Source organism: Scleropages formosus, chromosome 22, assembly GCF_900964775.1.
Source record: "Scleropages formosus chromosome 22, fSclFor1.1, whole genome shotgun sequence".
Lineage (NCBI taxonomy): Eukaryota > Metazoa > Chordata > Actinopteri > Osteoglossiformes > Osteoglossidae > Scleropages > Scleropages formosus.
In genome coordinates this window covers 11,039,502-11,060,264 of record NC_041827.1, presented here as the reverse complement: position 1 = coordinate 11,060,264, position 20,763 = coordinate 11,039,502, and positions in this window count along the sequence as shown.

Genomic DNA, 20,763 nt, shown 5'->3' with positions numbered 1-20,763 from the left:
CAAATATGGGGTACAACGTCACTGAGGTAGTGAGGTGGCGGTCGTCCATCGGCGGTTGACTGGAGAAGACAGAGTGTGGTGGATTCTTTAAATCAGTGCTAATGAACCCTTTTTTGACGGATTTCCCCTTGGGTCTCAGTATGAGCCTTTGTTTACCCCTTTTTAATGGTAACATACAGCAGTTTCATTATACAATCCATGTACTTCTTTCACCTGAAAAACACAGGTATTCACCTAATGAGCTTCACTCAAACCCTGGGGGTCTATGGACACCAGGTCCAGATCCACAGCCTTTAGGTGTGTGCAGCCATTCATCACTCTCTGTGCTGGATGGCAGTATTGTACCATTTTTAAACACCATTCTGTTACCTCTTACACCTTGCTTGAATATTTGCAAGCTGTACTTAGCCCCTGGGGAATAGTTTAAGCTAAATAACCTGCCAAAGCACACTGATCAACGACTGGCGGTATTCCCCAGGGGCTCTTGCCGAATAGCGATGCACTGTTGGGTTGGAATTTCATAAAATGCACATTGTGTAAGAACCTTCTGGGCTGCTTAGCAGTGAATGTACAGAAGCACAAGGAGTGTATAAACAAAGTGCTGTGTTACTAAGAAGGCACCTGTATTATTATGCCTTTGCGGCATCCATTTGAGGTTGACACTGTCAGCCTTGGAGAATAAATGAAAGAAAGTCCATATAGTTGTCCGGTTTTCACTGTAGATTAGGAAATATGTGATGAACAGAGATGCCTGTTTTATTATCATCATGTTCACAGCTTATTTCCATTTTTTTTTGAGTAGTTTTGAGTTACATTAAATTTACATTTATTCATTTGTTCATTCAGCTGATGCTTTTCTCCAGAGCCACTTACACTGTTTAGCCTCTTAACACACACACACACACACACACACACACTTTCTGAACCACTTGTCCCATATGGGGTCACGGGGAACCGGAGCCTACCCAGCAACACGGGCGTAAGGCCGGAGGGGGAGGGGACACACCCAGGACGGGACGCCAGTCCGTCGCAAGGCACCCCAAGCGGGACTCGAACCCCAGACCCACCGGACAGCAGGACCGTGGTCCAACCTACTGCACCACCGCACCCCCCATGCCTCTTAACACGATTGACTAATTTGTACAGTTTTTACTGATGCAGTTTAGGGTAAGTACCTTGCTTAAGGACACTACCGCAGTTGGTGGGATTAGAATCTCTAACCAGCCCAAAGATCGCAGATCTAACCACTATGCTACTTGCAGAGTTTTGCACAACAGTGAAAAATGCAAAAAAAAGGTTAGAAGTAACAATAAATTGATGTCTGTACATAGAAAATACAAAATGAACTTCATTGTTCATATTCCGGGAAAAAGCTGTATTATAATATTGTAAAGAGCAGAGGATTGGCTTGGGGCAAAAACATATAACTGTAGTTTAAGTAAATAGACAATGTAGCATTAGTTAACTATATTTTATTATGAAAATGAAGAAATTCTTTAAAATGTACTCCTGCCCATGGAGTGTCTGTGTGTGTGTGTGTGTGTGTGTGTGTGTGTGTGTGTGTGTGTGTGTGTTTGCACTGCAAAGGACTTGCATTCCATCCAAGGTGTACCCTGCCTCGAGCCCTCTGCTTCCAGCGTAAGCTCTGGATCACCATAACCCTGCAAGGACAAGGGGACGATGAAATAGAAAACAATTGAAATGCTTCAATGTGTCAAAAAAATATTTAAGAAGTCTGGTCAGTCCCTCTCTGTATTCTTATTAAACCACAACTTTAATTCAGTTTGGATGAAGTTATGTAATGTTGGCTGATTACTCTTACTTACTTGTCAAGGAAATGTATGTTTTATTGTTACACCCCTCACCAGAAGTTGGCCCTGTAGGTATGTGGTGGACCCAAGTGTCTAACTTTCTGGAACTAGAGGAAAAATAATTATGAAAATATAATTTGCATGGAACGTCAGAAGATTTCTGGAATGTTTGGATGCCCTTTGGGAACTGCTGCTTGATCGCGCCTGTGAACGATTGCATCCTTTTGCCATTGTACTGCGGTATGCATGTGAACGTATCCACAGTCTCTCGGGGTACCAGTCATCTGTGTGTCTCTGCTACTTAGTCCTCCTATTCTCTTTTGGCACTAATCAATTTAAAAATCAAGATGTGAGCAAATATGTGTGAGCAAATACATCGATTAACAAGAAAATCATTTCATGCTACAGTTTTGTTAACAGGCAAATATAATTTGCAAACTCCATATGGTACGTCTTCTAGCTGCTGGCAGCAAAAATAGTTAAATTTGAAATTGTAAGCACAAGTGTTAAATGGGATTCAGGAGGGTGAATACGACCATGAGAGACTGAGGCACAGCGGGCAGTGATAGAGCGCACAGGGACTGGCTGATCTTTACTCCATAATAGTTTTCTCAAGGCAGCTTGGCAGGCCTGTGAGACACAGCTCAATCAAGCTCAGCATGACTCTGGGAATAAAACGACGATCTGGAGATGTGGGGAGGGTGGGTACACAAGCTGTGTAGGTTTCTTAAAAACAATATACTTAGAGTCAGGGCTTCATCACCTGAGTAATTACACCGCGTGATATCCTCTGATGTTTTTGGGAAAAGATAAATAGCAAATAATTAGCTTGAATTGTGGGTTTCATATGAGCTTGGAATCATGGGTAATAATGCTACTTTAGTGCTCTGGAGAACTGAATCGCAAATTGTTAAATGTTTCCTTTCTTTTCAGCTAAAACTGGAAAGCCACTAAGAGAACAGATTTATTTTTCCATAAGGAAAAAACAAAACATGATACGATGCCTTGATTTATTCCCTGCCCAGTTCCCTAGAAATTGATGCTGTTGCAAAATGTGATAATATTTTTTTCTGCTAGTAAAATATACCACTTCCCTTTTATTTTGCAAGATTGTTTAAATTTTATGGTAAATCTCAAGGGAGATCTGAATGATGTGAAAATGTAGGGGTTGTGCATATTCATTATGGTCTGAAACTGACTTTTTTTCCGTCTTTTATCTGTCGGTATGGCAACAAGAGCACATTAAGCTAAAATAATATGCTGGGAGAAATGGAAACACTCTGATGCAAGCCACCTCCATCTCACAGTATTTCACATCTCAAATATTTCATGTCGTATAAAACTTCTGAAGCCCTTGAAGCACTTTGTTTATTAAACAGCGGCACGAAGTAAAAGAAGAAACATAAAAAATGTTCTCTGCCACAAGAATGGTTATCCTTGCATGCCAGTCAGCACACATTACCAGACAAGACCAGCATTGTAACAATGCCTCATCCATGCGGTGCCACTGTTCATAGGTTCATGGGTTTCTTACAGCAATGAATGGTTCATTACATCAATAACTGAGGTTAAAAGCAATGAACATGTAAAAAATACACTGCTGTCTTATCTGCTACACCATTTATTCCCGCAGCTTCATTACAACCGATGGTGAGCCTGGGGCTCTGAAATGACTAACCACCTTGTCTCATTAGGTAACCGGCTGCCTCAAGTCAAGCAATTACTTACACTAACTGGGTCAATGTACAGAAGGCTAATATGAGCACGACCGCTGGAGTGCAGTGGCTAAATGGAAGTGGATGGATAGGGCTGCCCCAGGGAGGTCTGCTTTCTTCTCTGAAGAGTTGATCTTCTCCCTCTCTGTTGCAGGAGCAAGACTCAGACATGGAGCACGAGCTCTCTCTCTAATCCCCAACACAATCATATTGTAAGTGCTTCGGTCTGTAATTCACGGACATATATTCGCCTCCGGTGTCCCAGAGGTGCTATTTCCATAGAAATATGCTCTGTAACGCCTGTGCCGATATTTCTAAGCTTTGCAATATTTCGCTTGTTTAAGACCGCAATGTCCTGAAATTGCTTCTCATCAACATGTGAATTGTGTTTTGTGGGGCTACTGCTTCATTCACCATTCCAGCTGGACGAAAGCTCTGAAACTGTCTTTCAGCTCAATTAGGAAATCCAGAAATTATTGGTATTTGTCTGGAATCAAACACAGAATCCCGACACAAGAGCTCCCAGAAGCAACAATTCCAGCAGAAGAGTAATTCCAGGAAACAATTTTTCCCCCAATGAGAACCACTGGAAATTTGAATGAAATTAATCTTGCAATTTAAAAAATACGGTTTTGAGACCAATAAATAGGGCTTAAATGAATTAATGAATGTCCTAAAAACTAACTGAAATAAACTATTCAGTTAAAAAATATTAAAGAATGTTGGTAGGAGGTTTTTATGGGAGGTTTTGATTCATAAGAGAGAGAGGAGGAAAGGATGGATTTCTTTCTATTATTTATTACTACTATTACTATTACCCAGGGTAACAAGTAGTGCAGTGGTTAGAGTTGCCAACTTTTTAGTTAAGGGACCCAGGTTTGAATCTGACCTCCTTTGATGGTTCCCTTGAGCAAGGTACTTACCCTGAATTGTTTCCAGTTAAAAGCGCCCTGCTGTATAAATGGGTACATCACTGTAAGTATCTTAAAAATCAGGAGTTGTTTTCAAGAATCGCATGTTAAATGTTAATTATAAGAAAACACTGGATTTTAAAAACGTAAATAATTGTTGAAAAAATCGCCAAAGGTGCAACCTGAGAAAACGATACCCTGAGAACTTATTTTAGGCCCTCTTTGCCACAGTTCTCCTTTGCTCCGTCAACTTCTTTTGACGCCTGCCATCCAAATGGCACTAGGTCAATAGACGGAGATTTCCGGTTCTGCACTGGGCGTTTTTACGTTCTGCAAATCAAAAACAGGGCATATGCGACTATTCCACTCACAGAGAGCTGTGCAATGGGGGCATAAACAAAATGTTAAAACTGAAAGAATGATGCAGAATGCTGATTACCTTTTCAGGGGCCTTGTGCATTGCGTGGCATTTCATTAACTGTAGCTAGTGTACTCTTCAGAAAATTGCTAGAGGTGTGCACAAAACTAAATATAAAACTGCTGAAACAAAGCATGGTGTAGGATCACAACTGCTCACAATCACTAACCCTGCAATAGATTCTGTGCAATACGTTCTGTTTCCGTCATTTGAAATAACGTCATATTATCATACTAACACAAAATATATTATGTTGACCACTTTCTTGTTTTCTTTGCACATACATACTTCGCAAGTGTTTTACATCGACATTACTTGCAGCACTTGAATACGGCTGTCAGGTGCCTTAATATTTCTTCTTTATTATTTCATTACTACAGCACTACATTGCTTGATTTTGTTTTCATTTATATTGTTCTGTAGCAGAATTCATAAATTTACATTGTTCTTGCTAAATTTTGCCTCCAACGTTGTCACCTTAAATTAGTTCAGTCAGCTGAAAACATATTTACATAATCATTTTTTCATAGATACGAAAATCCCACTGAGGCACTACAGCTCAGACGCAAGCCTGCCTGTAGCTTATTTTTTAATCATACTCAATATGATGTTTTGAGGGAATCAGAGTCTTGGAACATTAAATATTTAATAAACATCTACAATGACACAGTAGAAAATAAAATTAATTAAATCATCCAGACAAATGTAAAAGAAAGGGAACTCAGAAGTAATAGATAAAAATAATGGCTTGGAATGACCTGTGGTCATCAGGACTAAAATCGTGTTACTTTTTAAGAGCAACCAAAATATTTCAGTTGGGCAAGTGTTGGATAGAACAGCTAAAGGTCCCTATTCCAGAAGCTCAGGGTGCAAGGCACAGTAGGTAGGCCCAGAATAGGGCAGTACTGAAATCATAGATGAACCACACACGTACGCACATTTTAAAGTCAACATCTCAAATAAAAGATGTCTTTGGACTATGGGAGGAAACCCAGACAGACCCAGGGAGAACGTGAAAACTGCACACACACCAAGCTGGATTTGAACCTATGTACAAAAACCCAGGTGTTATGTGGCACAAGTGTACCCACTGCACCACAGTGCCACCCTCAAAAATAGTAAATGATAAGAATAATAATATTAAACAAAACAACACAGCATAATAATATGAATAGCTATAAAGACATTTAGAGGAGCTGACATATGCCACATAGAGATATAGCCACATAATGGCCATTTATACTGAAAGCCATCTAGGAATTCTTCCTTTTTTGTTGAATTATCCTGCAATTATGCTAATTAATAGTCTAATTACCCAGCAATTAACCTTTAGAAGCTGACAGGCAATTCTGTATAATATTCTTTGCTGAACAATAATCACAAAACCCAAACCCAACCAACCAGCTAATTATTACTATTATTATTATTATTATTATTGATAATAGTAATAATAATAATAATGATGAAAGGTGCATGACTGATGTTTAATTTCTGTTGTGCTGAAGCTTAGTATGTGAATGATTCAGTAAAAATCACAGTTTAAAAAATTGTTAGTGATGACAAAATAGTGGTGTGAACAAAAATTCCTCCTTCAATAAAAGAACACTGATAAAAGAGGCATACAGAAATTAATCATTCCACAAAATAATGTAAGACTAGAGAGAGCTGAATGCATGAGACTTCCTGAAACCATCTATGGATGAATAATTAGACCTAAGCTCCATGTTTCTTCAACAACGTGCAGATGATTGCACCCAGCACATCTAATCTACGCCAGAGAGGAGAAGCATGCTTCTCCAGCACAATGCAAGTATTATTAGGCTCTGCACCTACAAAAAGTTGTTAATTTTACCTGCCTTATAGATGCCCTGTTTCTCCATGTCATCTTCTGTGCATCACGTGTCTTTTGATGAGACTCTGAATCATTGTAATTCTACAATAGTTTATTTCCCCCCTTGAAAATTAGACATTTCTGAAACCCATGAAAGGAAAATTAATACGGGATTGTACTCTATCTCAGGTCACTGATGATAACTTGACTACAAAATATTGTTTCTCTTTCCTTTCCAGAACAACTAATGCTGTATTTTAATTTGCTGTTCTGATCGTCATAGGCCTGATTATTTCACTGTACTTACAAAGCACGTAAATTTAGTAGATAACATTAAAAATGTTACTATTAAGGGGGGTGTGGTGGCGCAGTGGGTTGGACCACGGTCCTGCTGTCCGGTGGGTCTGGGGTTCGAGTCCCGCTTGGGGTGCCTTGCGGCGGACTGGCGTCCCATCCTGGGTGTGTCCCCCCCCCGGCCTTACGCCCTGTGTTACCGGGTAGGCTCCGGTTCCCCGTGACCCCGTATGGGACAAGCAGTTTTGAAAATGTGTGTGTGTGTGTGTTACTATTAAAATATTATTCAGTCGTTATCTGTCCAATCCTCAGATAAGAACAATGCCTGATTTTATTTAAAAAATCAGAGACCATTGTGATAATGAAAATGATTACCACTATGGAGCATTACATTGAAATGGAAGGAGAAAAAATATAGATATATAAGATGAAGCAGGTCAGAATAATTCAGAATTTTAGTTAGTTGCCCTGGAAGTGGTCGTTAATTTAAGACATTTTAATATGCTGCTCACAATGTTGTGTCGCCATTTTATGACATAGGAACAGAGCAAATTCACAATAAGAGGTTTTCTCATACTTGAGGCCCATTTGATAATTTAAAAACTATTTTTATGACCTGAAACACAGTCAACAGTTTTTAAATGTAAAGGCCCTACAATAACAACGATGTACCCATTTTCTTAGTCTCAAGTAAATGTAAAGTGACATACCTCAACTTAGAGCAGACTTAAATTAGAAGTCACTGCCAGTTTCTTTGGGTGAATGTTCTAGAAATGAGTCATAATAAAGTACTGTGATTTAATACAGTGATTAAAATCCATAGAGAAAGAAGCTCATTTTGTTTTCTTGCTAGAGCAGAGTAAAGAAAAGTCAGATAATGAGATATTGATTAGGGTTCATAGGAAATCCTCGAGAATGATTGAAATGCCTAACCCTACCCTTAACCCCAGCCCTCGAGCTGATCAATGAACCTTACACCCTCCACAAACCCTGACAGGTAAATCAATGCCAATGACAATCAGCTGTTCTAGCTCAAGTACAAGATCTGTGTATCACAGGGGGACCGGTATGAACACAGCAACTTTGCCAGCTGATAATGTGTTGTTCCTTCCCTGTCTATGTAAACTTGGTATTACCTCATTAGGACTAAACGCATAAGACTTTTGGCATGTGCAGTTTTGCTAAAGCCATCACTGTATCAGCAGATGTCAGAAGCCAGTCTGGCATGATTAGGCTATACTTTTGAAATGTCTTCCTTGTGAACTGTTATCAAGTATTATAATTATGTGCCATGAATGTATGGGCAAAAGCAAAAAGAAACAAAAATTAAAAAAAAAAAACAATATTGGAGTACTGTTTGAGGAGAAGGGGGTGCGGTGGTGCAGTGGGATGGACCAGGTCCTGCTCTCTAGTGGGTCTGGGGTTCGAGTCCCGCTTGGGGTGCCTTGCGACGGACTGGCGTCCCGTCCTGGGTGTGTCCCCTCCCCCTCCGGCATTATGCCCTGTGTTGCCGGGTAGGCTCTGGTTCCCTGCGACCCTGTATGGGACAAGTGGTTCAGAAAATGTGTGTGTGTGTGTTTGAGGAGAGGGGGGTGTGGTGGTGCAGTGGGTTGGACCATGGTCCTGCTCTCCAGTGGGTCTGGGGTTTGAGTCCCACTTGGGGTGCCTTGTGATGGACTGGCGTCCTGTCCTGGGTGTGTCTCCTGCCTTGTGCCCTGTGTTACCGGGTAGGCTCCGGTTCCCCGCGACCCTGTATGGGACAAGGGGTTCAGAGTGTGTGTGTGTGTGTGTGTGTGTGTTTGAGGAGAATTTTAATTGGAAAAAAAGATGACAAAAAGTAATTTTTTTCTAATTTAAATATATACCCAAGGTTGACCGGATACAAGAATCCAGGGACATCAGGCTCCATCCAGTTTTTGAGGTTTTCTTACCGATTTTTAATTCTGGTCAGACTCAGACAGAAGATGTGCTCTTTGAATGCATTACTGTGCATCGGGAAATGCAGAGAAGAGAAGGACCGGGATATGACAGTGGTGTGTTGTGAATGATAAACACCGCAACTGCTTTTTGCAGTAGGAGCCACTGAAAACTACTGGCACTGCGGGAATTACTGCCAAAAATAAGCTTTCCTCCGCTCCTTTGTTTCCGTAGACACTTTGTCTAACTGTGCTGTGCTGATTCTTACTACAGTACATGGTTCATTTTTCACAGAGAGAATCCCCTCTGGTTGATACGTGTGTAGGAGTGAAGAAACGGTGAGTGTAGGAGCTGCGTGGGTGTGTGTGCGCAGGAGCAAATCATCCACGCCAGAGGGCGTTTTCACGCACTTGAGTTCAGAGGTGTGTAACTGAGGGGGATGTCAACAGCTTAGGTCACCCTTCGGGAAAGGCTTGTTAAGGCAAATGAGCACCAGGTGCAGCCGTTCGTCTTAATTCAGACTTTCGAGCTGAAACTGGAAATGGGTTTTGGAGTGGATGTGCTTGCGATTTTTCTTTCTTTCTTTGGAAAAGATGTTACTGGATTGTCATGAGCTTCGCTTTTCATAGTCTGAGTCCTTTTTAGGGTTGTTCAGTTTCGTGGGGCCTTTCCATGTTTTTCTTTATTTTGTGCTGTTGAGCTGCTTTCCTCTTTAAGGTTACTGAATATTTTTGTGTTGTGTTTTATTGTTTTGTTATGAGCAAAAGAAATACATTCTGCAAGTCTACCGAATGCCACCCGGTCACTCACCGGACCAGACATATTCTGAAACGGTAAAAAGAACCACCGATGGTGCAGACATATTCGCATTAAGCCCTTAGTTTAGTTGTGATTCTTCCAACGTACAGCACAATCAAGGTCAATCAATGAAGATCTCGGCACAGAGTGTGTGGCCAGGACTGAAAACTGCTGATGTGTATGATTCCTCCATTTTGCTCTGATAGGAATGCTGTTGAAAAGGCAAATTAAACAATGCTTCAAAAGATGCTAAATCTACGAATGCTAATGGAGAGCAAAATTAAAATTTTATTTTATAAAGTGCATTTTAAAAGCTAGTTCCCATGATGCATTTTGCTCTACATTTTCCAGAGGGAACAAAAATGTGTTTTATACATATATATATATATATATACAGTATATAATGACATTAGGTTTTTGTGCGCCAAAACGGGAAAGGCACAGGGGCCCTGGGTGCTGCATTTGGAATTAACTTCCTTTCTCATTGAGGCTGGTTGTCCAGCTATGTGAATGGAAGTGCCATTGAGTTGAGTCTGGCGTCACTTTCAAGGCATGGGGGAACAGAAGTGATTTGCTAGCAGAAAAAAGCAACGCTCTTATCTGAAACATATTTTGACACCGCATAGTTTTCCACATGGCCCGTGTTCCCCTGCGGCTAAGACGTGCCCATTCTCCAAATGGATATAGCTGCAGCTGTCCCTACATGCAGAGGAAGGACGCTTGCGTACGCTGCTCGCCTTCGTTCGGACATGCGGACCTGCTCTCGCTGTGTTTTGAGCTCTCTGTCCGGTGCGTAAAAGAAGCGAAAGCCACGCAAGCCATCTACAAACATTTGCCACACGTCACAAGTTCGACGTAACGCGTGTTAGGAGTCCCTCTTCAGGGTTTTCATTTTATCCTGCATAAATAATCCAGTGGCATTATTGGACATGGCTCACCTGCCAACACCTTTTCTTAATGACAAGCTTGAATAATTAAACCCAAGGAAGCTCTGAAAGAAAACAACAGTGACAATTTAGCATTTTGCTGTAATTGTCTCACATAAATGTGAAGTTTCTAGGAGGTTGCTGACCTACACTTATTCTGGATGTGGAGCTGACAGGTTGATGGATTAATCTGCTCTCGCCCTGCATACCCATGGTAGCTTGATAAGGACAAGGGGCTCAGCATCATAGGTTATCACACAGGTGACTTTCCTCCTGCCTTATCTCGACAGGTAACTTAGCTAAGGCAAGGGAACAGAGCGCGATTTCTCCCACAGCTGTCCATCAGTCAGGGGAGATGCAAAACGACAGTACGTTGTATTTGTTTAATTAGATGCATATATCATTGTCACACCGTCAATGTTCAAGAAGGGGACAGCATTTGTTAAAATATTTCAGAGGTAAAATTACGACTGACTACATGACAGGTGAATAAATTTAACGAGGATCCGAATGAGAACAACAAGCTAAATTTGGAAACTAGTCTCGCTGACTCCTGCCATTGATGGCTCCTGCTTGGGACTCGGCACCAAATAAACCAAAACTGTCAATCTGGTGAAGCCGGTCTGTGCAAACATTGCTTTCGGCAGCAGCTGCGAGAAAGAAGTCATTAAATGCGTTAGGTTGCTTCTGGGGCAGCGGGTTAGAGCAACTTGATATGGAAAAATCTTAACTGTTTACCAGGTGATAAGAGGCCTTGGCCCTTGGATCATACGTACAGGTATCTCCGTGGGTTGTTTCTCCACGACTAAATATACTTTGTTGGTAAGAGCATAGGGTCTTCTTATTAGCCCTGTCAACTATGACAGAATTATTGAAAAAATGATACTGTTCCAGCAAGAAAACAGCCTGTTATTACTTTTGCTTCTAGCGTTGCGGTGATAAATGAATTTCACCCAACAATCCAGTCTGAGTGACATGTCACAGTGTGTGATAGAGAAGTAATTGGAACAAGGATGCATGTGCTAGCGAGAAGAGAGCTTCCTTCCTGCTCTTGCTTTTACCCACATGGTCTGTGCTGTCAGTCAAAGCCAGGAGAACTCAAGCCAGCAAACATGCCACCACATAATGAACATAAAACTGAAGCTCTTCCCCACCCCTTCCTGAGCAGAACCCTCAGCCTTTCTTGTCATCCCGTGGGATTTCTTCGAAAGGTTGAAGAATGTTTTCAGAAGGTGACACTCACTACGTTCCTACCGCCGCTTCCTCCCTCGGCGTTTCAACACGGTATTTCCTGCATGTTTGCACGTTGTCCTGCAGCAATATTTCTCCCCACGCTCCCTTTGTCAACACGAAGGTGCCGCATGCTTGACTGATGGGGTATTGAGCTGCGACAGACAGACGCTCGTTGACGGATTGCCTCTGCCAAGTTGTGACACAAAACCGTTCAGCCCTGGCAAATGATAGATGTTAAATCTAATTTTAAGCACACAAACAGAAAATTCCTGTTGTCGGGTACTCTGTTCACTAACTAGGACACAGCTGTTTTCAGACGTGGAGCACTGTCACCTGTGCTTTCCAGAAACTGCATTTACATGGCTGTCACTGGGATATTAACGGCAAAAATCCTCAGAAATGACTGAAAGAGACGGAAGGGAAATACATGTTAATGACAGCTTCATAAATACATACACAGAATTCCAATGATGTCGTGTCTGCTGTGTCAGACTTGTTTCTTACCTATGTGTTTTCCCTCTTCAAAATACAGGAGACACCTTCTTGGGCTTGAATACTGTATATATTGAATATTGCTGCAGAGCCACCAGGGCAGCTCATGGTGTAATAGTTGGAGCTGCTACCTGTGCACCTCAAAGTTGCAGGTTCAAGTCTCAGCTTCAGCTGTAGAACCCTTATGTGAGGTACTTACCCTGAGTTGTTCTAGTAAAAAATTACCCAGCAAGTCACTCTAGAAAAAGTGTTGTCTCAATGACTGTAATGTGACTAGATTCTTTTTTTTAATATATATATCTTGGGGTTTTTCTGGATAAATGTTTTGTCGGTGGACAAATTAACTTTGAATCTCAGTTATATGAGAGTGGCGCTGAAAATGCCCAAAGTTTTACTGACCACTAACGATGAGATCAGCATCAATTTAATAGTAATAAAATTTCACTAAGAGGGATGTGGTGGTGTGGTGGCACAGGAAGCATGGCCTGCTCTTGTCCCCTGGTGGATCTGGGGTTTGAGTCCTGCTTAGGATGCCTTGTGATGAATTGATGTCCTGTCCTGGGTGTGTCCCCCTAAGTTCTGTGTTGCTGTGCTGGGACAAGTGACGTGTGTGTAAGTAAAATTTTGCTATTATATTTGGAAGAGCCTGCAAATTTATGGCTCCAGAAAGCAACTGTGTTCCACAGCACATTCTGCATTACTGCTTAGATTTGCAAAGTGAGAAAAATCTAGTTCATAACCAGGTTATACTGAAACCATATTTAAATTATTGTGTGAATTAATTATACATTACCAACATATTACAGTATTTTGTACTTTGGGTGAGTTTAATTTATATAACACATAATGGGAACCATGGTGCCCTTTGGGAAGGGCTGCAGCATTTCAGCTCCAGGGATGCAGGGCAGAATCCTACTCAAGGCCATGACTGTGTGGAATTGGTGTTTCCTCCCACATGATAGGTATGCCTACAAAAGGCAGCCTCCTAAATTTTATGTAATTTTATGTCTCTTGCTTTTATTTCACCTTACACATCTAAAGTGTACTATGCCATTTTAATATTTAATCATTTTGTCACACATCATGTTCTTCAGGGAGAGGATGGACTTGAAAACAGGAAAAGGGTGAACAAAATAAAATGAGTTTATTGGGTAGCGGAATGGGGCTCCTATGGTAAGAATGACAAACATGAGGGCGCTAAGTCAACGGGTCTCCATGAAAATTCTTAAATAAGAAATATTGGGAACAGGCTGGAAGGACCAGTGTGGGTACAGGTGGCTGTGCCCCCTCTTTTGTGAAAGGAAAATTTAAATAGATAATTACACAAGCGTAGCAGTTATGTCAATTGTGCTCTGATGGTACAATTAGTGCGTTCCCTGCTCTCCGCGCTGCCGTAGGCAGCACATGCCACACGTTTAACTGACATGATTATAATTTATGTCACCAAAGTGATTTTCCACAATTTACAACTATGAACTGAGCCTTAATAATTCATTTTTTTAACCAAAATGGTTCTTTTAATCAAAATTGCTGGGTTTTTGTCACATTTTCTGTTTTTGTGAGGAATGTTTTCAGCGTGCGGGGGTGCGGTGGTGCAGTGGGTTGGACCACAGTCCTGCTGTCCGGTGGGTCTGGGGTTCGAGTCCCGCTTGGGGTGCCTTGCGACGGACTGGCATCCCGTCCTGGGTGTGTCCCCTCCCCCTCCGGCCTTACGCCCTGTGTTGCCGGGTAGGCTCCGGTTCCCCGTGACCCCGTATGGGACAAGCGGCTCTGAAGATGTGTGTGTGTGTGTGTGTGTGTGTTTTCAGCGTAGTTTGATTATTCCATTTTAATAATAGCCTGTATGCTTTCTTTAGCAGTCTGATGTGTGGATGGGTGAAGGGATGTGGTGGCACAGTGGGTTGGCCTGGGTCCTGGTCTCTGGTGGATCTGGGGTTTGAGTCTTGCTTGGGGTGCCTTGCGACAGGCTGGTGTTCTGTCCTGGGTGTGTTCCCTCCCCCTACAGCCCTTCGTCCTGTGTTGCCGGGTTAGGCTCCGGCTCCCCGCAACCCCTGTATAGAACAAGAGGTTCTGTGTGGGGAATGAAATTGGGGGGGTCATTAGATCATTTTTCTAAGGCGTGTTTTACTCTGAAAAACTTTGAGAAAGGCAGCTATGATAATTTCTAGAAAAAGTACTGTAGACATATTCAGAAAAGTTTTTTAGACAAATTGCCTTTTAAATGGAAAATGACTTTGTCTCTCCTTCTGGTATTCAGAATTTATTTTCCATCATTAGAATACCGAAGCGTTTAATACACCGCTGCATGTCTTTGAGTGACAAAAGCTGAAAAAGAGCAAAAGCACGGAATGAACAATCAAGATGTTGAACTTGCACCAAGACAAGCTAGAGAAGATTTGTTTTTTCTACGAAAATAAATTATTTTCCTTATGGCAGAATATAGTTTTTTCTTTAATTAAGGAACATTCAGTCAGTTTTACTTATTGACAGTGGCACAGAGATTTCATAGACCCTTCCCTTTAAAAATGCGCGCGTCCGCAAAGGGACAGTGAAAAAAACACATTCAAAGAGCAACTTTTCAACATGTGATACGTTTTTAGATTATTTTTTTAACTGAGTATCAATAATTGCAACAATTGACGCAGTCAAAGTTTTTGCACTGGAATTACATTTCATATTCCATGCTGTTATTCTCTAAAGCAGTCCTACCTACAGGGTCACCCCTTGGCACAGGTATTATAAGTGGACTGCTTAAGGCCAATTGTATATCAGAAAGCTTTTGTTTTCAGAATTTCACTTGCAGAACAGGCCCAAAAATAACATTTTGCCTAAAGCTCTAAATAGGCAAAGTCCTTGGCTGAGCAGACAAATAGAGGATATTATTCCAAACATTTTACTGTGATTAACTGACAGTCAGCAGTTCCCACACTTAAAGATGTACTGTAATAGCTGCGGCAAAGGTAACGGTGTTGCATGGCAACCAGTGTCATACGAGAGAATTAACTGGGGACAGTAGAGACAAGGAGTAATGTGCAGGCCAGATGGACTGCAGCTGATGGGGAACCTCTACTCTCAGCCTGTGTGGAATAAAGAGGAGGTGTTCTCACGCTAAAATATAAATTTCTCTAACCAGCATTTTAACATTGAAACATCAGTGGGGTGTTTACAAGTGTTTGGATTCCAACTAACAAATTGACAAATACTCAAAAAAATGAAATTTCAGGTTTATTCGTCTGAGTTCAATGTGCCAGCCTAGGACAAAATCACTCACTCTCTGTTGTTCACCACCTGTCCAGGTCAGGATCACGGTGGTCTGAAGCCCATCCTGGAAACACAGAGCAGTATGGTAGTCAGGGTGCGCCCTGCATGGGACACCAACCTGTGGTAGGGTTAGCCACATACATAGCCACTCACAGAGGCACACACTACGGACAATTCAGAGTCACAAGCCCACCTCAAACACATGTCTGTGGACGGTGGGAGGAAACCTGGGAAAACATGGAAATTCCACACAGATTAAGCTGTATTCAAACCTACAACCCAAGTGCTCAGGCTCTATGAGACAGCAGCACTACTCACTATTCCACTGTCAGGCAAAATCACATAACCTAAATAGTATCTGTCTGAAAACGTAAGTAACGATCTGGTTACTGGAGACCATACTAGCAGACATGTTTCATTATCCAGCAGCAAGCTGTAGAATCGGGTGGCAGGGCGGCTCAGCAAGTACTGCCGTTCTCTCAGTGCACCTGGGTGACGTGAGAGGGCAGGGGTTTGATCCTCGCTCGGTCTGTGTGGAGTTTGCACGTTTGCTCCGTGTCTGCATCATCATCTGGATGATCCCCGCTCCCAAGTTATTATTGCACGCGGAAGAAACTGATCACCAGATTATTTAGTACTAAGAATGATGTTAGAATGTTCAGGTGGAGCAGTCAGTAAGAGGACTGATCTTAGAATAATGAGGTTAAAGGGATAAAGAAAAATCTTCGATTTTAACATATACAGAACTTTTACAAAAATAGTCCCAGCAATTTACCTCGAAAGCCTAAGTAATGAGAAAGTACCAGTTAATGTGTGTGTTTTATGAGTGTCTACAGGAGTTGAGCAGTTTAGATTTGGCCAAATGTAATGCTATAGAAAAGGCTTTCTTGCTCCATTGATTGGGTAAAACAAATAAAGGGCAGATATGCACAACTGACCGGTAGCTCTGCGGAGCTAAAATAATCTCTCTTTTATGTCTGATACAGCCGTTTGAAATGGCGTATTAAAGTACAACACCACAAATTAACAAAATTGTCTCCTAGGGCACCAACTAAGGAAATTAGTTTAATGATCACCATTGCACTTTATTTTGCCACAAATTTTGAATACTGTTCTAATAACTTTTTTCACATAAGAACGGTTTAGGCTATTTTTGTGTCTTCTGGCTATGATAACATATTTACAGTTACTGTATAGTACCCTGAAATGCAGACACTATATCCACCTTGTTGATGTTGTCGGTTATGTGAATGCTACTGAATATTCAGCACTCTTTACTCGTTAAATTGCTGCCTTACAACTGAGTAAACAGGGAATGAAGCAAAATGAGACATACATAACTGAAATATGTAAACTAATTTTAAAACTTTCATTTTACACTATCAGCACATCAGCTGTCAGACACGAATGTGTCTCTCGTATTTCACTCAGCAAATGCGTTTCTACCCTGATTAACAATGTCACACTAGGTGCAAGTGAAGCTGGCAAATATTACTTCAGAAGCAATGTCTCACACCCGCTGGGAAATAAATTCACCAGAACAATGTCAGAAAAAATGGGCCTTTTGTTATTTATGTAGTAATGCAATCTCAGAAAAAAGGAAATGCTATGCAGGCTTCTGTGAAATTTGCTACTTGATCAGATTTTGCAAGAATGAATAAATATAAAGGCTATAAATAATTTCTAGAGCAGTAGTCCTCTAGAGCATGAGCCACAGAAGATTTAAAAAAAAAAAAAAAAAAAACAAAGAAAAAAACACAGTTTGTGTTCTGAATCTAAAACTCACATGTAACGTGTATATTAAAAAGATCAAAGTTCGAAAAAGTATTTATTTTTACATACTCAATTCTGCAGTAGAAGCCAGCTATTACAGATAGCACAGGGTGCACCAGTTGTCTAGTAAGGAATTACAGAGTGCTTAGAATGCATAAGAAATTAGTTTCTGCCTTGAACTTTGCATTTATGAATTTGATTTTGCCACTGCTTGTGCCCACGTTTCACAAATTTCCCAGGAAGGTAGTCAGGATTATGTTTGGGGGATTTTAAAAAGCACACATACCCCAAGGGACAAGATCAAACATTGAGGCAAGGTTCAGTCCATGAATTTAAACATTTTGCAAGCAGTCATGCGTAGTTTTCTTGTCCAAGACCCGTTAGTCTATTACAAAAAGATTCACGTTCAAAGTAGAACCTTTACACTGTTTTGCCCTTGATTATGACAGTTTTCTTTAATTCATTTTCTTCTTCCTTCATGTTGTTTCTCATAATTATTTTTTCTCTGATTACTGCTGGCACTTTGACCCAGTACAACTTGAAGTTATTTCCATCTACTTTAGAACTGAAGCAATTTAATTGGCTCAAGGACTACAGTAGGGCCCCTCCCACTAAACAAAACATGTTGAGACTTGAACTAACAACCCTGTGATTATAAGGCTATGACCTTTAATGCTATGTGTTCAACTAGAAAATCCATAGGGTTAAAACGAACCTCACACAGACACAGGGACAGCATGCAAACTTTTGTGGAAATAACAAGCCCCATTTTTCTAGGTTTTTCCTAAGGAGAGCTTCCTATCCACATTAGCATACAACCAATCAGCCAACCAGTGTCAACAACCGCTTGTCCCAAGCAGGGTCACGGCAAGCTGGAGCCTATCCCAGAAACACAGGACACAAGGAAAACACCCTGGACGGGACGCCAGTCCGTCGGAGGGCACCCCAAGTGGTACTCAAACCCTGGACCCACCACACAGCAGGCCCTGGCAAAACCTACTGCACCACCTCACCCCCTCACTAACATACAGTATGCCATATACTCTCCGTTCATCACTAATGTCCATTATGGCATGCCAGTGTTAGAAATCAGACATTCCCTAGGGAATCTGGCAATGTGTTTAAAGAATTTGATGCTGGGGTGGAATGCCTTCAGAACAGGGTTCCACAAACATAAATGGCAGGGGTAAAGGATATGTGTCACAAACACACAGAGAGGTGGCTTGGTGATAGACTCATGTGCAGAGTTGATTTACAGTGCTTTCTAGTACTGTAATTATTGATACAAAGGACTTGCGATAACGACACCAAGGACTGGATTTGACGAGAAGACAAAGTCCCCGAAGGCGAGGCATGGCAATGGCAAAGGCAAAGGTGTGGATGCGGACCCAGGGCAGGATGGGGATATTAACACGGAAAAGTCGCAGAACAGCTCTAGGGATGAAAAATGAATGGGGAGTAGGATGAAGACTTGGGTGTGGACCGGGAACGGTTCCTGGGTTCCTATGAAATGTGAGTACATTGGCAAGAATCCACGATTGCCTGTTCGAGCTGTGTTCTTCCATGCTTTTCCATAATGGTGGATGTTTTTTCTTAATGTAATGCATAAATTGTACTTTTGCTGAGATGTACGTCGCTTTGGACAAACGCGTCTGCTAAATGAATAAATGTAAATGTAAATGTAAATATGGTAAAGATGCTTGTGAAGGCGGTCTGTCCCCATTGGAGGTGGGTTCGCGTTGCATCCAGCTACGAGACACTATGACAACATGCATATGACTGTAATATTTACGTTGTACTGGTAACTTCAAAAGACTGAACCAAAGGCTAGTTGTAAGCAAACTGGGCATAATGTGTTACATAGTGGGATGTCACATCCTTTGGTATACACTGTGTAGTGTATTGTGTATATCTATCTATCTATATCTATATATATGTGTGTGTGTGTGTGTGTGTGTGTGTGTGTGTGTGTGTGTGTGTGTGGATGTATATTGTATGCAGAGTCAAATTAATTTTCTGAATCACTGACAGCATGCATGCAAATGAAAATAACACATGCAACAGTGGGGAATCATTTTCAAAATTCATAGTGATTTGTAAGTCCCTGTCCCTTTGACCAGAGTCATGAACCCCAGGCCAGTAGAGAAAGTCTGATGCTGCAGGTGAACTGCTGTTCAGACCTGGCTGCAGCAAGTTCTCCTACTAGAGCTGTCGCTGTGATGGAGAGTCTCCACGTGGTGCCTTGATAGTGTGCAGCAAAGTTCATGGGCTGAATGTACCTCATCTGTCAAATCTTTTCCCCAGTAAGGAAATGCCAGCACCTAAAACCTACTTTCCGAAGGTAAACTGATTTTAAGAGAGATAGATGAACACAGATAATATATCAGATAGCCCAGATAATATGAAATAATAGATAACCCATGGAACAATGTAAATAATTACATATTAGTTGAGGCACAGTAGGATGCCCCTGTTTTACTTTTGTAAGCAAACTTTGTAGTGAAGAGAGGGGTGTGGTGGTGCCATGGGTTTGGCCAGGTCCCACTGTGTGGCAGCTCCGGGGTTCGAGCCCCACTTGGGGTGCCTTGAGATGGGCTGGTGTCTTGTCCTGCTTGTGTGCCCTACCCCTCCAGCCTTGTGCCTTGTGTTCCTGGTTTAGACTCAGGTTCACTGTGGCCCCTGCTCAAGACAAGCAGTTGTAGCCATTGTGTGTTTGCAGTCAACTTTTTTTCTTCCATTGTCTAAACACTTCATGTACTTAGTATAAAATGGGGGAGTAGTGAAAATGGGCTTTGGAAACATCTGTTTTTTTTTTGGAAAAAGCCTTGAAATCATGAAACATTGCAGGTTAATTAGGTTTTTTATGGCGATACTCATCTTGTCCTCCCATCTGTGGGCTATGAACTATTTTATTGCTCTCAGTTTCAGGAAACTTTTCAGCATTGTAGAAGGGTTTGTCTGAAAAGTGTTATCATAATTATGATTTAATACAATGTCTACAACATGAAACACCATTTATTTACATGGAATATGATATATATGACTGGTTTCTAGGAAAGGGTTGTAAAATAAGGCAGGAATAGCCCTTAGTGTAGGACAGTGTACATGCAGTATCTCAAAAGTGACTTTCTGAAATGTATCTTAAATTTGGATTAGTTCATTAACCACAAAATTTTTCCACTATTTTAAAGCTCATTTAAACTGACCATCTGTGTCAATCATCATTACTCAAAGTATGAGTAGTTGGCACTATTTATTAAAAAAATCACACACTAGAAAAACTGAATATTGTAATTCTACAAAGTCTGGGGTGTAAATTATACATTTGTCAACATTAATTAATCTTTAACTAAACCTGCTTTCTTGGAGGTTTGACCTAGGTC